Genomic DNA, 15361 nt, shown 5'->3' on the forward strand with positions numbered 1-15361 from the left:
CTGCCTCAGTATTCACTATGAGCTTCAGTCTTGTATCTCCAACTGTACAGTCAATATCTCCCATTAGGTTTCTAACAGTTGTCTCAAAATTAAGATATCTAGAAATATTTATTGATTCTTCCTGACTTGAAATCTGTTTCTGTCTCTTTCTTCCCCAAAACCTATGAGTCACCCTTCCATTGTTTGCATTCAATCCATCAAGTCCTACAGGGCAGACTCCCTGAGTATCCCAGGCTTATCCACTGACACCACACTAGGCCATGCTATGATCATGGCTGTGTCAGAACACTCCACTTTTCTTCTTTCCTGGGTGTCCACGATTTCTGCCTATAAGCTTACTGGTGCTCTTCATATTCCTCAGCACATTTGCAATAGCAATCACTGTTTGTGTGTTATGGTAGGCAGCTATACCTTTGTACCTCCAACGTCAACCTAAACTCTCTAGTTTCCTTTTTCCAGTATATCAATGCCAACATTCTTTTACAATATCATTATTTTTAAAAGATTCTTCCTGGTGGATTATTTTTGTCAACCTCTGGAGAACAAAAGTCAAATGGTACTATAGCTTTGGTTGTGTTAAATCTCTTTTCCAGTGAGAAATATTTTTTATCAATACACTTCTTTTTTAAGAAGTGGCAGTTGGTACTGAAACATAGGAAGAAGTAATGGCAGTGTTCCATAGCTATGACTAATATAAAAATGTGGTTTTGTAACATCTTGTATTCTTTGTCAGCTTCTTGTAGGACTAGCAATTCTAGTAGAGTGCCTCCAAGGTCATATATGTGATCTGAAATCACCTAGAAAAAAGGACTCCACATTATTAAGCCCTTCACAGATTTTCTCCTCCGTGGCAAAACCATGATGAAAAAGGAAAACATTATAATAGTTCAGCTTTCAGACATTTTTCTGTAGATTTTAATCAGAATAAAACCGAGCCCATATCTCTTTCTTCACTCTGTATTCCAAAAATCATTAAAAAAGAAAACATGAAACAAGACATAAGAAAAAAATGTGGTATACTAGGAAAAGAACTGCTTTATTGAAAATCCTTGAATGAACTTAAAGAATAAACTATGCTGTCCAATTATTTGAATCTAAAAGAAGTTTGCTATTTGTCTCCTAGTCAGATGAAATTACTCAGAAAATCAGTGGGAGGTGAATTCCTGTTATATGAGTAAATTCATTGCTAAATTTACTCTGCCTCTATCTCCACCCCCCAAATAAAGGGTTATGTCACCTGTGAGTGAATACTCAATTCCCTTTCTTTTGTCAACAAACTTTCAACATTCTGGGTCCTTGAAAATTTTCTACGTCATTTTAACAGAATGTACGAAGACCTAAAAATTAAATTGGTAAATTTTCACCTATAGATAGGCGTGAGGAATGTTAATAAATTTGTAGGAGTAGAAAATGTAAAAGAGTAAAGAACATAAAAATCAATTTGTAGGTTGTGAATTTTCTATAAATTTTATTTTCCATGCTTTGACTATGATATTTCATAAGTAAGAGAATTTGAGTTAAAGTACATGAATGAAAGGAAGAATCGTACCTCAAGAGTAAAGTGTTGACTGAATGAAATTCTCTCTACTTCACAGCTTAAACATGCCTAGAAGAATGATTCATTATACTAGAACAGTAGGAGTTAGTTCTGGGAATTAAAAAAAAAAGATTTCAATTGCAATACAAGTTGAAAGTATAGACAAAAATATTTTTAACAATACCATTGACAATATTGTAGAAACTTATATCTTTCTTATAGTAGGTAGTTGTGGCTATCATTATAAAAGCAATATTGTTTACAGTATGCACATATGTGCACATGTCTGTGCCCACACAAACACAGATCTTGGAGAAATAATTTGACTAAAAACTGAAGGTCTTATCTCAATTTAGTCACCATTAATTTTTTTGCTGAAACACCAGACATTCCAATGCCTCACTTTTTTCTACCCAAAAAAGAGAGTAGAAAAATATTTCCAAGTAATATAAATATTGGAAATTATCTCAGCTGTTTCTAAATAACATATGTAAGTGCAACGCTTGACTTTCACCAAATGGTAAGGTGTGAGTTTTTCATGCTGAATAATTTCTTCATTTCCCATATAACACCCACATAGATATCATTTTAAATTTCATTCTTACAACCTACTTAAGAACATAATGCTTTGAATTCCTATTTTTTTCAAAAGATAAATTACCACAATTTTGAAAATTCTTCATTTTCAGGTGGAAATATTTTTTCTTTGATTTTGTATTGTGATACAGATTATCAGAAGCCACTTAACCTAAGGTCTGTTCAAAACCAGCACAATTTGGAGAGTCTTTAAATTTTTTTCTTTCCTCACTATTTTTTACTTTGCAAAAAATCAAACACATACAGTTTAAAATTATACAATGAAAACCTGTATTCCCTCCATTTACATTCAGCAATTAACATTTTCCCACATTTGCTTAATCTTCTCTCCCTACAGACACACACTCACACACACACACACACACACACACACACACACACACACACACAGATATGCACGTATTTTTAACTTCAGCATGCTTTTCCTAAGAATGACATGCTGCCGTGTACCCACAATAACATTTTTACCTCTGAGAAGATTAAATAATTTTATGGATCTGGTTCATGTTTAAATGTTGTCAGTTGTTCCCCAAATATCTTTTATAATTGTATGGTACTATTCAGTATTAAATCAATATTCCATTTTTTTATTGCATTTGCTTTTTAATTTTTTATTGAAATAATTAAATTTGGAAGATTAGTATATACAGTATAGAGCATTCCCATATACCCTTCATATCACACAGCTTCCTGGGATGTTAATTTCTTATATAATCATGGTACATTTAATCAAAGCTAAAAAATTAACATTGGTGTAAATTATTCCTTAAGTGAAATATTTTCTAGTATTTCATTCCTCTTAACAAAAATATCGGTAACTTATTTGCTTTACTTTTTTATAGTTTCTAAGGTTTTAATTTGTGGGTCTATTAAATAACCAAACCAACTTTCCTGTTTGTTCTCTTTGACACTTGATTAAATTCCCATTGAACATTAGGTATTTCAAGCCATTTTCTTGTGGGGCACTTAAAATTTAATGAACTTGATGCATCTTTATATTTTTCTCCATTAATTTTCTTATAGTCTTATATTTCTCCAAGACTCAATTTCATGGTTCTGAAAGCCAGAGTAGCATATTTCTTCTTCTGTCTTTGGAAAGTGCCAGACATTTTCTATCATATCCTAGATCTATGATTTTCAGTCTGTAATGTAGTTTCTTAATAACAATGATTTATAAAGAATAACAGGTATATCATCTTGCACCCACATTTACTCATTCAAACAATGTTATTAAGTCCTACTGTGAACAATTTGTTATTCTAGGTACTCGTAGTATGATGATAAATCAGATGGACTAGCTGTCTATTCCAATGGCCGGTTTTCTCATTTTCTTTACCTTTCACCCTTTTTATCAAGAATGAGCCAGTGTACTTTTACATTTTGCCCGAGAATACTACTCTAACAGAGCCTGTTCTTTCCACATAGAGCTTCAACTATGACCTTATGATCCTCCTCTCCTGCCCTTGCCACCCTCCATATATATCAAAACTCATGATTCCATTTCTGTTCTAGTCTTATCAGATTTTGCTTGATGAGATTAGTCAATCTGATAGACCTATTTTAGGTAAAGTTTTTTATAATTTAATATAATACCCTCATCTCTGGAGTAATTATGTTTGTATTGAAAAGTCTCTTAAAATAAGACTTTTAACCCCCAAAGAATGAAATCCTAATATAAAGATGATGGCAAATATTATCACAGGATATTTATCTAATGTTGTCTCAAAACATGTATGACAGCATGCTGTGCACACACAAGCATGTGTTTGGGGATGGGTGGAGAGAGACTGTGAATTAGCCTTTACTAAAGAATTGGAATGTTGCAGGAGATTAATGAAAGTTATTGTTGAAGGTATAACATTTTAACTAGATAATAAAGTAACTCCAGGGGACTTGTGGAGTGCAGTGGACAGGACACAAAGGGTCTCATAGGGGTGATTATTTAGGAAGCTATTAGAGTGTTCAGGTGAGAGAGACTGAGTGATTGAACCAGAGTAGTGATGATGGATGTGGAAAGTGAGAAAGATTCATGAATCATTTCAGATATATTCTGTGGACCAAATCATCACTTAACTATGGGAGCCAAAGATAGTGAGAAATCAGTTTATTTGATTTTTGCCACTCTCCTCTCTTTTTTGTATATCCTCCCATTTAACATAAATTGTATTATAGCAGTTTATGAATTGATTTGTAGCTTGCTTCGATTTTCATTTAACTCCTGAGTAGGAGTTTCTTTTTTTTTTTTTTTTTTTTAAAGATTTTATTTTTGAGTAAGACTCTACACCTAATGTGGGGCTTGAACTTACAACCCCAAGATGAAGAATTGCAAGCTCTACTGACTGAGCCAGCTAGGTGCCTCTAGCTAGAATAGGAGTTTCTTAAATGCTCTTCAGTGACATGCACAGTGCTCGACTCATAGTATCTTATTATTACTAGCATATAGGCTGTATTATAAGATTTAAAAACTTAAAAGATCCATTAAGAATGTTCAGAAGTAGTACTATAACTCAGTAAAATACAAATGTGCAATAATATATAAAATAGTAAAAAGGAAAAAAAATTGCAATCTCTCCCCCACCACCGTGTAGGGAAAAACCTGATTCTTTCCTACTGTGTTTTCTCCCTGGTGAGACTACTTCGCTAATCACATAGGAACATCACTTCTGACTCTCTGGTTACCAAATATGTAGAGGTGTCTTCCCCACATCAAGCAGTTCTCTAGGATACCAGCTGAATGTCTTACAGTTCAACTCAAGTCTGACTCTGTTTACCCAGAGATAGCATCAGATCCCACACGGGAGGGCTCAGGGACTGCCCTTCCCCCACCCCTTTCAGAGGCCATTTGCATGTCCAGGTTGTCACCTGTGCTTCTGCTGACCAACATTTGGCTATAGATTGCAAGTCCCAGCACCCCCTTCTTGGGTTTGATTGATTTACTAGAGTGGCTCAAAGAACTCAGGGAAATATTTACTTACATTTACCAGTTTAATAAAGGGCATGGTAAAGGATACAGAAAACAACCAGATGAAAAGATTCATAGGGTAGAGGTCTGGGAGGGTCCCTTGTGCAGGAGTATCTGTCTTTATGGAGTTGGGGCATGTCACCTTCCCAGTGTATGTATGTACCAACCTGAAAGTTCTCCTAACCCCCTACTGTTGGGGTTTTATGGATGCTTCCTCCTGTGGGCATGATCAATGATAACTCCATTTCCAGCCCCTATTCTCTCTCTGGAGGAGGGGGGAGGTGGAGCTGAATCTTCTCATCTTCTAATCATGATTTGGTCTTTCTGGGGACTAGCCCCCATCTAGGAGTTATCCAGGAACCCATCCAAAGTTGCTTCATTAGAACAAAAGAGGCTCCTGGCATTCTTACCATTTCAGAATTTACAAGGGTTTTAGGAGACCTGTGTCAGGGAGTAAGTCAAAGACCAATATTAGAACAAAAGAAACTCCTAGGGCTCTTATCCCCCAAGATATACAGCATTTCAGAAGCTCCAGGAACTTCTGGACAGGAACTGTAGACAGATATCTATCTATCTATCTATCTATCTATCTATCTATCTATCTATCTATCATCTATCTATCTATCTATCTATCTATCATCTATCTGTCTATCATCTATCTATCTATCAATCATCTATCTATCTATCATCTATAATCTATCATCTATCATCTATCTATCAATCTATCTATCTATCATCTATCTGTCTATCTATCATCTATCTATCTATCTATCATCTATCTATATCTATATATCTGACATATATATGTCTTTCAGATATGAAAGTAATGTTTCATCATATTATAGTAAAAAAAGTTGTGGAGGAGAAGAGTGAATTAGAGTAAGAGCATCAGAAATATGAACAGATTCCTGTAATTTTTTCTGCATCATTTCATTTTTTTCCTTGAGCAGCATTTCATATTAAAATGTGTGTTCTTAGAATGCCACCCTAGAGGTAATTTTAGGAATTGCCTGATGGGGAGCACAGGTATGAGTTTATTTGTTTAAGTAGTAAAAGGATGTATAGATAGAAATCCAGAAAGGATAGAGACATCACTAACATCTGTTTACACAGTTACATGAAGGTTTCATAAGGAAGTAGAATAAGTTGCGTACAACATTTAAGTGGAAGGACATTTATTAAATTTTATTGTAAGGATAAATGTTGAAGGAAACAACAATGCCTAGCCATATGAGACTAGATACACAAGATACATGGATGTGGTGTGTATATGTATTTTCCAACCAAAGTCGTTATTAGATTATATTAAAATGAGAGGCAATACAAATGAAATAAGTAAGATATGGAATTACTTAAAGTAACAATTTTATTAATATAATTCATGTGTAATGAATTGTATTTCATTTTTATATAGAAACATATTATTAGCTAGAAGGTGATTTTGCTGATAATGTTGTTTTTTAATTTGTTTATAGATTTTATATTTTTACTTTTTTTCACACAAGGTCAAATTATTAAGTATAATTAATGCCATGAAAATATTTATAAATCATTATATCTAAGCAGGGAACATGTTATTCAATTAATTACAACTATAAAAATTATGTTTGTATAGACTATAATAATTTGTTAATGTGAACTAAACTATCATTATTAGGTAGGTAAAAGATAATGTATATAAATTTATGAATCTGTGAAATCAGCATATTGTTATATTTTATAACCCATGACAAATACCATGTAATATTTTAATATAATAATAACTTTCATTGGTGCCAAGTTCTCATTTAAGCCATCAAGCTATTCTGTAGCCCTATATTCATAGAGACAAAAACTGATGATCAGTCAGTACCTACTTCCTTCTTGAGAATGTTAACTTAGCTTCCAATGAAGGATGAAAAATAAGCAAAATTAAAAAGTGATAGCTGTTTTTAAAAATCACCAAGGTGAATGTCATGAGCTTAGATAAGTTATTTCCAACAATTTTTGGAAGTTTATATGTTTGAAAATAAGAAAAAGAAATGTGTGATCTGTTGAAATTGTAGATTAGTAATTTTGATGAATTAGCTCCTCCTTGGATTGTGTATTCAATATTCTTTGTTTTTCAGCGTACTAAGACTCACTTTTGTCAAGAACTAAAATAATAAGTAAATAAATAAAATAATACATCCTCAGTTACCATAAGAGAAGTTTTCCTGGACGTGGGCGATAAGCTTAAGATGATTATCTAGTGTAATTTCTAAGGTGAATAGTATGTGTCCTTTTATGATTTTTAATATGCAGTGCCAATTTGCTCTTCAGAAATGTATAACTTACTTTTGCAAAAGTAAGCAATATTCCTTTTAACTCTTGCCCCTTGGGCAAAGGAAAAATAATATTGAAAAATAATATTAAGAGTTATCTTATTATTATTATTATTATTATTATTATAGTTACACTAATATTGGCAGCCAACATTTATATAATGCTTATTATGTGCAAGGACTACTGTTCTAAAACACTTTTTGTAGATGAAGTCAATTAGTTTTCATCACAACCTTATATTATAAAGTAATATGTTAGTTATCTATTGCTGTGTAACAAGCCCAAAATTCTGTGGTATAAACAATAAAAATTTATTATTTCGCAGTTTCTGTGGGTCAAGAATTTGAGAGAAGTAATAATCAGGGTATTTATGATGTTGCAACGAAGATGTCAGTTGGAACTATAGTTACCTGAAGGCTGGACCTGCACTGGGAGATCTGTTTCCGGTGTGGTTCACTCTTTACTCACAAGTGCCAGTACTCACTTGCTGGCAAGTTATGCTGGCTGTTGCAGGAGGCCTCAGTTCTTTACTTCTTGGACTTTTTCTTGGGGCTACTTGAGTGTCCTTACAATGTGGCAGCTGACTTCTCCCAGAAAACATTGACCTAAAAGGCAGCAAGGCAGAAGCCACAATATCTTTTATGACATAGCTCTGGCTGTCCCACACTGTTATTTCCACGATATCCTATTGGTTACACAGATCAGCCCTATTCTGTGAATACCAGGATGGGAGAACCACTAGTGGCTGTCCAGGAGGCTTGCTACCATAAGTAGATTTTATTGGTATAGTTCACTCTCGAACAACACGAATTTGAGCTGCATGGGTCCACTTATATGTGTATTTTTTTGTCCAATAAATATAGGACAGTACTATAATTATATTTTCCTTATCATTTTCTCAATAACATATTCTTTTCTCTAGCTTACTTTATTATATGAATACAGTATATAATACGTATATTATACAATTTCTGTGTTAATCCACTGGATGCTATTGGTAAGGCTTCTAGTCAATGGTAGACTATTGGTAGTTAAGTTTTAGGGTAGTCAGATATTACACGTGGAGTTTCCATTTATGCAGAGGTTGGTGCACCTAACCCTCATGTTGTTAAAGGAACAGTAGTATTCTTGTCTTACAGATGAGGAAATTGAGACACAAAGATATTAAGTAAAGTGCTGATGAAGCCATACTAAGTGGTGGAACTAAGCCTTTAATCCGTGTTCTCTGTCTCCAAAATGTGTGCTATTAAGAGATATGTGATATTGCTGTTAATAGTTCATTTTAATTTTCAATTATTGATTACTGACAGAGCTGTTCATTCACATGTATCTATTGTCCATTTAATTTGTGTGTTCATTCATATGTAAAATATAGCCCCGAACTCTTACTTTCTATAGAGGTGACTATTTTTCTTAGTGAATTATAGAGGTTTTTCATACTCTTAAGTTATGAACACTTTGATTTTTTAAAAATTGCATTGTTTTTTTCAGTTTTCAAGTTGTCTTTGGATTATGTTTATGGTGCTTTTAACTAACAAAAGTTTTAACTCTTTTTGGCACTTTTGTGATTTTTGCCTCTAGATTGTCCATAGATTCATCATTTAATAGTTCAAATCAGTGTACTTTCCAGAAGTTACTTCCTTTTAGACAGAATTTGTAGCAACCTCTAGAATTGTCCCTTAAGGTCAAAAAGTGTGTGGAGAGTGAATGGCTGAAATGTCCAATTTACTTTATTTCTTGGAATCCGTTGATATGAATATTATATTGAAGAATTGTGGGGGCTATTTGGTAGAATTTTGGTGATATTGAGGCCAAGTAGGGAAGGACTCAGCTAGACAAAACATTTGGCTCAATTACCCATGAAATCAACCTCACTTTGCATTGAGGAATTCCTTTTAAGTTACATATGCCCCCAGTAAAACTCAAATTTCAATCTTCTTTTGTCCTTTACTTTTACTTTGTTTAGATTGTTAGATGACCATCTAGTTGACAGTAGCAACTATCTATCTATCTATCTATCTATCTATCTATCTATCTGTCATCTCTCTCTCCCCCCCCCCCCATTTCTATCATCTATCTCTCTATCTAATCTATCACCTATCATCTATCTCTCTATCCTATCTATCTATCTATCTATCTATCTATCTATCTATCATCTATCTATCTTCTATCTATCATCTACCTATCTATCATCTGTCATTTGATACAAACATTTTGGAGGAAAAGGGAAAGATTTGGTTATTATGGGAGACTGCCAAAAGGCGGGCAGTAGCCAATAAGTATGTACTAAATGCCTAATATAAGTGATGAAGTGAGAGCTTCTTCTGAAATTTTGTCCAGAGTAATGACACTAGCAAAAACAGCTGTCACAGATTACACATGACAACTATAAATATGGCTATGGGTTGTCATTTGCCTGGGAGGATCAGATAAATCATAGCATCTTCTTGTATTGTTAAAGGAAAGGTGTACACTCATATAAGCTCATATTTCCATTTATTCTCCATTTTTCTAAAACAAAAATATTTACTTGGTATAGAAATTTATAATTTACTGCATGGTGTCCTATGTTAGTTCAATCTGAAATTTATATTTTTATAAGGTAGATGTAAATAACTATACCTATTTGTCTAATATGTTACTAAGCATAGTTGCCTAAAGACTACATGCTTAAAGGCATGGGATTCAGACTTGTATTTTGTGACTCCAAATCTAATGATCTTTAAATAGAGTACAGGACAACATTTGTAACATTTTTCTACTTTATCATGCACTTTTACAAGTGCTAAGATATTATATTTAATCTTCATAGAATTTAATCTTGATTCAGAAGATCCATTTTCCGTTTAATTGGCAAGAATTCCTTGAGAGTTAGAGTGAAAGAGATATGTAATGGAGTATTTACCTGGACTTGACATCATCGCAAATACTTCCAGTCTTATTTATACAATTCAAATCTCACAATACCCAGCCTCAATCTTCTGTGTTTCAATTTTGCTTATTCAACCATCCATTACTATCTAAACACACTCCTTCTGCCTCATTATGACTTTAGGTGCAGTGCTATTCAAAGTGTAGTCCAATGACAAGTTTTAGTCTACAGACTTTTGCTGGGCTACAAGTACATCAATTGAGAGTAAGCATTTAGAAACTTTGATAGCAATTTGACATCACTGTGACATCCAAGGGCGTAATCAGTGTGTTATCTCTTTGGAAAGTGAATAGACTCACATCAGAATCATAGGTGAGTCACACATGGCATGAGTTCTATATCAGCCATGCACAATAGAAATGGATGGTGTCTGCAATGGGTTGGAAATGAAGAAGAAAAAAAAAATACTGGTTCTTCATCTAAAATAGCTGAGGAGCATTGATCTAATGCATCATCAATCTGGATTCTTCATGGGCCTCTCTTTCCTTTCTTCTCTTCTGCCCTCTTTAAACAACCTGAGCTCTGTGGGCTGTCATTTCAACCAAACTCATATCACTATAGTAATTTCCTTTATTTTTGAAAAGAAAGCATACACACAACAAGATCCTACATGGGTGGATCCTTTTTTTCCTGCTCCTTGGCTGAGCACCGCTGGGGGAAAAAAAAATCACTTAGAGGGTCAGATTCGTGTCCTCGTAAACTCATTTGGGCAGCTCAGAAGCCGTCTTAACAGAGTGGAATTTTTTCTTATCAAAACACTCTTTTGCTCTTGCAGTTACAATTTCAAACTTTATCTCATTTTTCCTAGTTTTCTGAAAACAATAAGTGAAAATTACCTCAAGTTTTTGCTACCATATCTTCCAAATGTTACTTCATTTTCACTTATGACTCCCTGCTTTCCTTCTATTACAATACACTTCCCTTTAATCTGTATGCTGGATCTCATTGTCTCATAGTCTGTCAGCAACCTTGTAATATTTTCTCTCCTTAATCCTTAGACATTTCTCTTTTTTTGTTAATTTAGTTTCCATAAAAGTTTATTCTCCTACCTCTGATTTTATTTTTAAGAAAATTACCTCTGTCCACTTTCTTCACCATTCAACTGACTTATTCTTAATTTACCCTTAAAATCTTAGTTTATTTTTTAAATTCTTTAAAGTTTATTTATTTGTTATTTTTGAGAGAGAGTCAGCAGGGGAGAGGAGGGGAGAGAGAGAAAGAGAGAATCTGAAGTAGACTGCACTCTATCAGTGCAAAGCCCGATGGTGGGGCTTGAACTCACAAATGGTGAGATCATGACCTGAGCTGAAAGCAAGAGTTGGATGCCCCAAAATCTTAGTTTAAACATCACTTCCTTGGGGATGCTTTTGTTGATTTGCCCCAGGGCAGGAAAGGTGTCCTTTTGTATCCCCTTATAGCACCTGCATTCATTCATTCATTCATTCATTCATTCATTTATTGTAACAGTTATCACAGTATAAAGGTATATTTGCTACTAATGAATATAGAGATCTTTCAAAATCCCTTTGTATCAGTGACTCAAATCATTTTAGTCCAGCTGTGATTTTAGTGTGTGTAATTACGAAGTGGTGAAATTGTTTTCAAGGTCAAATTCGACTTCATTCCTTCCAAACTCCTTCATGAAATGGTGGGTTTCGAGGAACATAGTGGTTGTATTTTTTTCAGTCATCAGTTTAATTTAGTGGCTGTTTGAGCCATTTGTCCCTCTGATAGCAAGCAGCAATCTTTAATGTGAGTTCAGGAGAAGGAAAAACCACTTGAATATATCACTTATTTTAATGTGTTTGGTAAATGAATTTTAAAGTTGTATAATTTTTGTGGAGTTTTCATAGGTAGTTTGAATTTAAATTAATAATGAGTTTAGGCAAGTTATTTTACCTCTGAACATCTGATTCTTTATCTGAAAATGGTTTAACACAATATACATTATAGAGCTTTTGTGAGGTTTAGTAAAATATATACACATACACACATATATAAACACATACATACGTACATAAAAACTGAAATGCTGGTTGGTATTGTTATTACTATTAAGATGATTAAATGACTATATCATTAACCCTCATGACATCAATAACTATCATGAGCTAGTGAGGAAAGAATACTTTTGGCTAGAACATAAAGAAATAAGGATTCTGAGGACAATAATTTTTCAAAAACGATTAACTGCTGTTTTCTGACATGTGTAAAAGAAAGAGAGGTTAATAGAATTAAACTTTTGCACTAGAGTACAGGAAACTTGATTCTCCTTTTGAGCATTTAATTAGTATGATACTTTAAAATTGCAGCATTGAAATAATGCAGGGATTCAAGCAATAAGAAAATCAGGCAAGCTTTTTATACTCTTTATTATTGAGGTGAAATAAATCTGTTTTATAGAATATTGCCAATCTCAGATGGAGTTGAATCCTATATATTTAATATGCATTCTTATATTTAGATCTTGTAAAACTAAATGACTTTTAAAGGTCTACTTAAATCTATTCTTAGCCAGTTAGTGGTTGCATGGCTCACAATCCCGGAATTGGCAAAAGTCTCTGATGTGTGCTCATGCATGTGTGTACATATATATGTGCACACACACACACATTCATCAATTGGTTATTTTATTGATTAAAGTGACAAAATGAAAATAAAGCTCAATTGTTAGAGATTATCCATTCTCTTCTAAGAAGAAAAAGCAATTTTCATAGCAATCGACCCACTCATGCTTATAAACAGTATAATAAGCAAAGGATATGTGAGAGTGTTTTATAACACAATTTGTTCAGTCCATGCAATAAACTTTTCCCCTTAAAATAAAAGCAAATAACATTCAATTTTTCAAGTTTATCCTGTTTTGTGTTTCTGTTTAAAAGCTCTTTTCCAAAGGATATTTGATTTCTGTAAATCACAACCCTGCCTTGGTTTAGTGCACTTTCCACTGTTGTTACTGCTTTCCAAAGACCTGTTACCTAGCAACTGCATGGAAGAAGCTTCTAGTATTTTAAATCATACAAGAGCTCAGAAAATACTGAGGCAGACTTTTAAAAAAAGATTCTGACTTGTTAAAATGTAATTAACAATTTTATTTTCCATAAAGTAAAAGGGACTTGAAAATAGATTTGCTTCATATGTATCTATTAATTTGTATATTTAATTATAATGGCTTATCTAAAAGCCTTTGAATTTTTTAAAATAATAAACATCACAATAAAAAAGAAACCAAACATTTCACATAATCCTATTTTAAAAATCATAGTCCTTGAAAACTTTCCCACTCCTTGAGGTAGTTAGTATTAACAGTTTGGTTCCTGTTCTTACAATTTTTTGTGTTTATTCAGACATATATGTGAACATATGAACATACATGCAGAAGTCAGCATTTTTATGGATCATGTTTTAATTCTATAATAAATTTATGTTATATTGTTTGGCTACTTAAATTTTTTAAATATACTATTGGCATTATTTCAAGACAGTTTATTGAAATCTTTGTTTTTAATATGCATGATTGCAATGATACATAGTACTTGTTTAGAATTTAGATCAGCATTTCATAGTCATTGTTTACTTTTCTCCTCAGAAAATATGAGGGGTACCTGAGTGGTTCATTCAGTTAAGTGTCCAATTCTTGGTTTCAGCTCAGGTCATGATTTCGCAGTTTGTGGGCTCGAGCCCCATGTCAGGCTCTGCACTGGCAGTGTTCAATCTGCTTGGGATTCTCCCTCTTTACATCTCTCTCCATCCTGCCTGTGCTCTCTCTCTCTCTCTCTCTCTCTCTCACTCTCTCTCTCTCTTTCTCTCTCTCTCTCCCAAAATAAATAAATGAACTTAAAAACAATTCTATGAGGCATATTCTATTATTATTCACATTTAAAAATGAAGCAGATTAGGCTCAGAGGGATCAGTGTTTGCCCATGGCTTGGCCCACTTAGTGGTGGTGACACCACTTGATCTCATGTGCTTATGCTTTAACAGCAAGCCACGGACAAGAAAGATCTAAAGTAAATACACAGAAACTTCAGAACGTTGAGAATATATGAGATGCACATAATTTTGAAAGAGGAAATGCTTTCTTCAGCAAGGGAGGGAAACGAGAAGCCATAAAGAAAAATGGACAGATTTTATCATTGCTAAGGAGTGATCTCTGTCTACAAAATCAAAACTGGGCTTTTGCCATATATGTGGTCTCACCAACAAGAAGGAAGGAGTTTAGGAAAAGTGGTTTTGCCCACAAAAAAACAATACAGAATTTGGACAAACTTAGTCATGTGACCATATCTAACGAATGGGAAGCTGGACAATGTAATTTTTACCTGGGCAGCCATACACCCAGCTAAAATTTGAGGATGAGTGAGAGGAAATAAGAACTTCTATTACTGAAAGGAAGAAGGAGAGAATGAATATGGGTGACAGCAGTTGCAGCCACAGTTCAAATCCTTATTCATCTGAGCATTTGTGTACAATATTTCCCTTTACATTAAGATACTCCTCCATTAACACGCACACGAATAAATTAGTTAGCTGCCTCCACCCCCATCCCATATGAATATAAAATAGTGAAACAAGATAATTGTAATAAAATATTGGTGTTTGGAAAAAAGAACCAGAGACACACAACAGTTATTGGCCCATAGCGATGATGAAATCCTGCGGGACATGAATGGCAGAGATCTTGCAGTAAATTCCTTATCAGATACTCATTCTGCTCTTAGAGAATAACTCTTTTGTCTATTCATAACCATGTCTCCTTGTGCACTATTCTCTGTGGCCTTAGAGGAAGTTCAAATTGGAGCAGATTTCTTTCATTCCTTTCCCTGTGTCAGTAATTGTTTTCAAAGTTCTTCTCCAAGAACTCTCTTAAACCTGCCTTATTTACTGGCTTTTGTTGTCCTGTTCATGTCTCCTTTTTGATTATAATGGCAGCTACTTTGGTATCACTTGAAACAATAAGTTTGAGTGAGAAGGCTGCACTTTAATCTGATTCTTGCCACAGGTCTGGCTTTCTTGGTTTGGGAGAGAT

The 15361-nt window shown here is 33.8% G+C and overlaps 1 protein-coding gene across 3 annotated transcripts in view; it reads left to right on the forward strand.

Moving 5' to 3' along the window:
* Positions 1-15361, forward strand: part of KCNT2 (potassium sodium-activated channel subfamily T member 2) — a 359890-nt gene that overhangs the window by 205737 nt on the left and 138792 nt on the right. The window lies entirely within an intron of this gene.

The sequence above is a fragment of the Panthera leo genome, chromosome F3 (assembly GCF_018350215.1).
Source record: "Panthera leo isolate Ple1 chromosome F3, P.leo_Ple1_pat1.1, whole genome shotgun sequence".
Classification (NCBI taxonomy): domain Eukaryota; kingdom Metazoa; phylum Chordata; class Mammalia; order Carnivora; family Felidae; genus Panthera; species Panthera leo.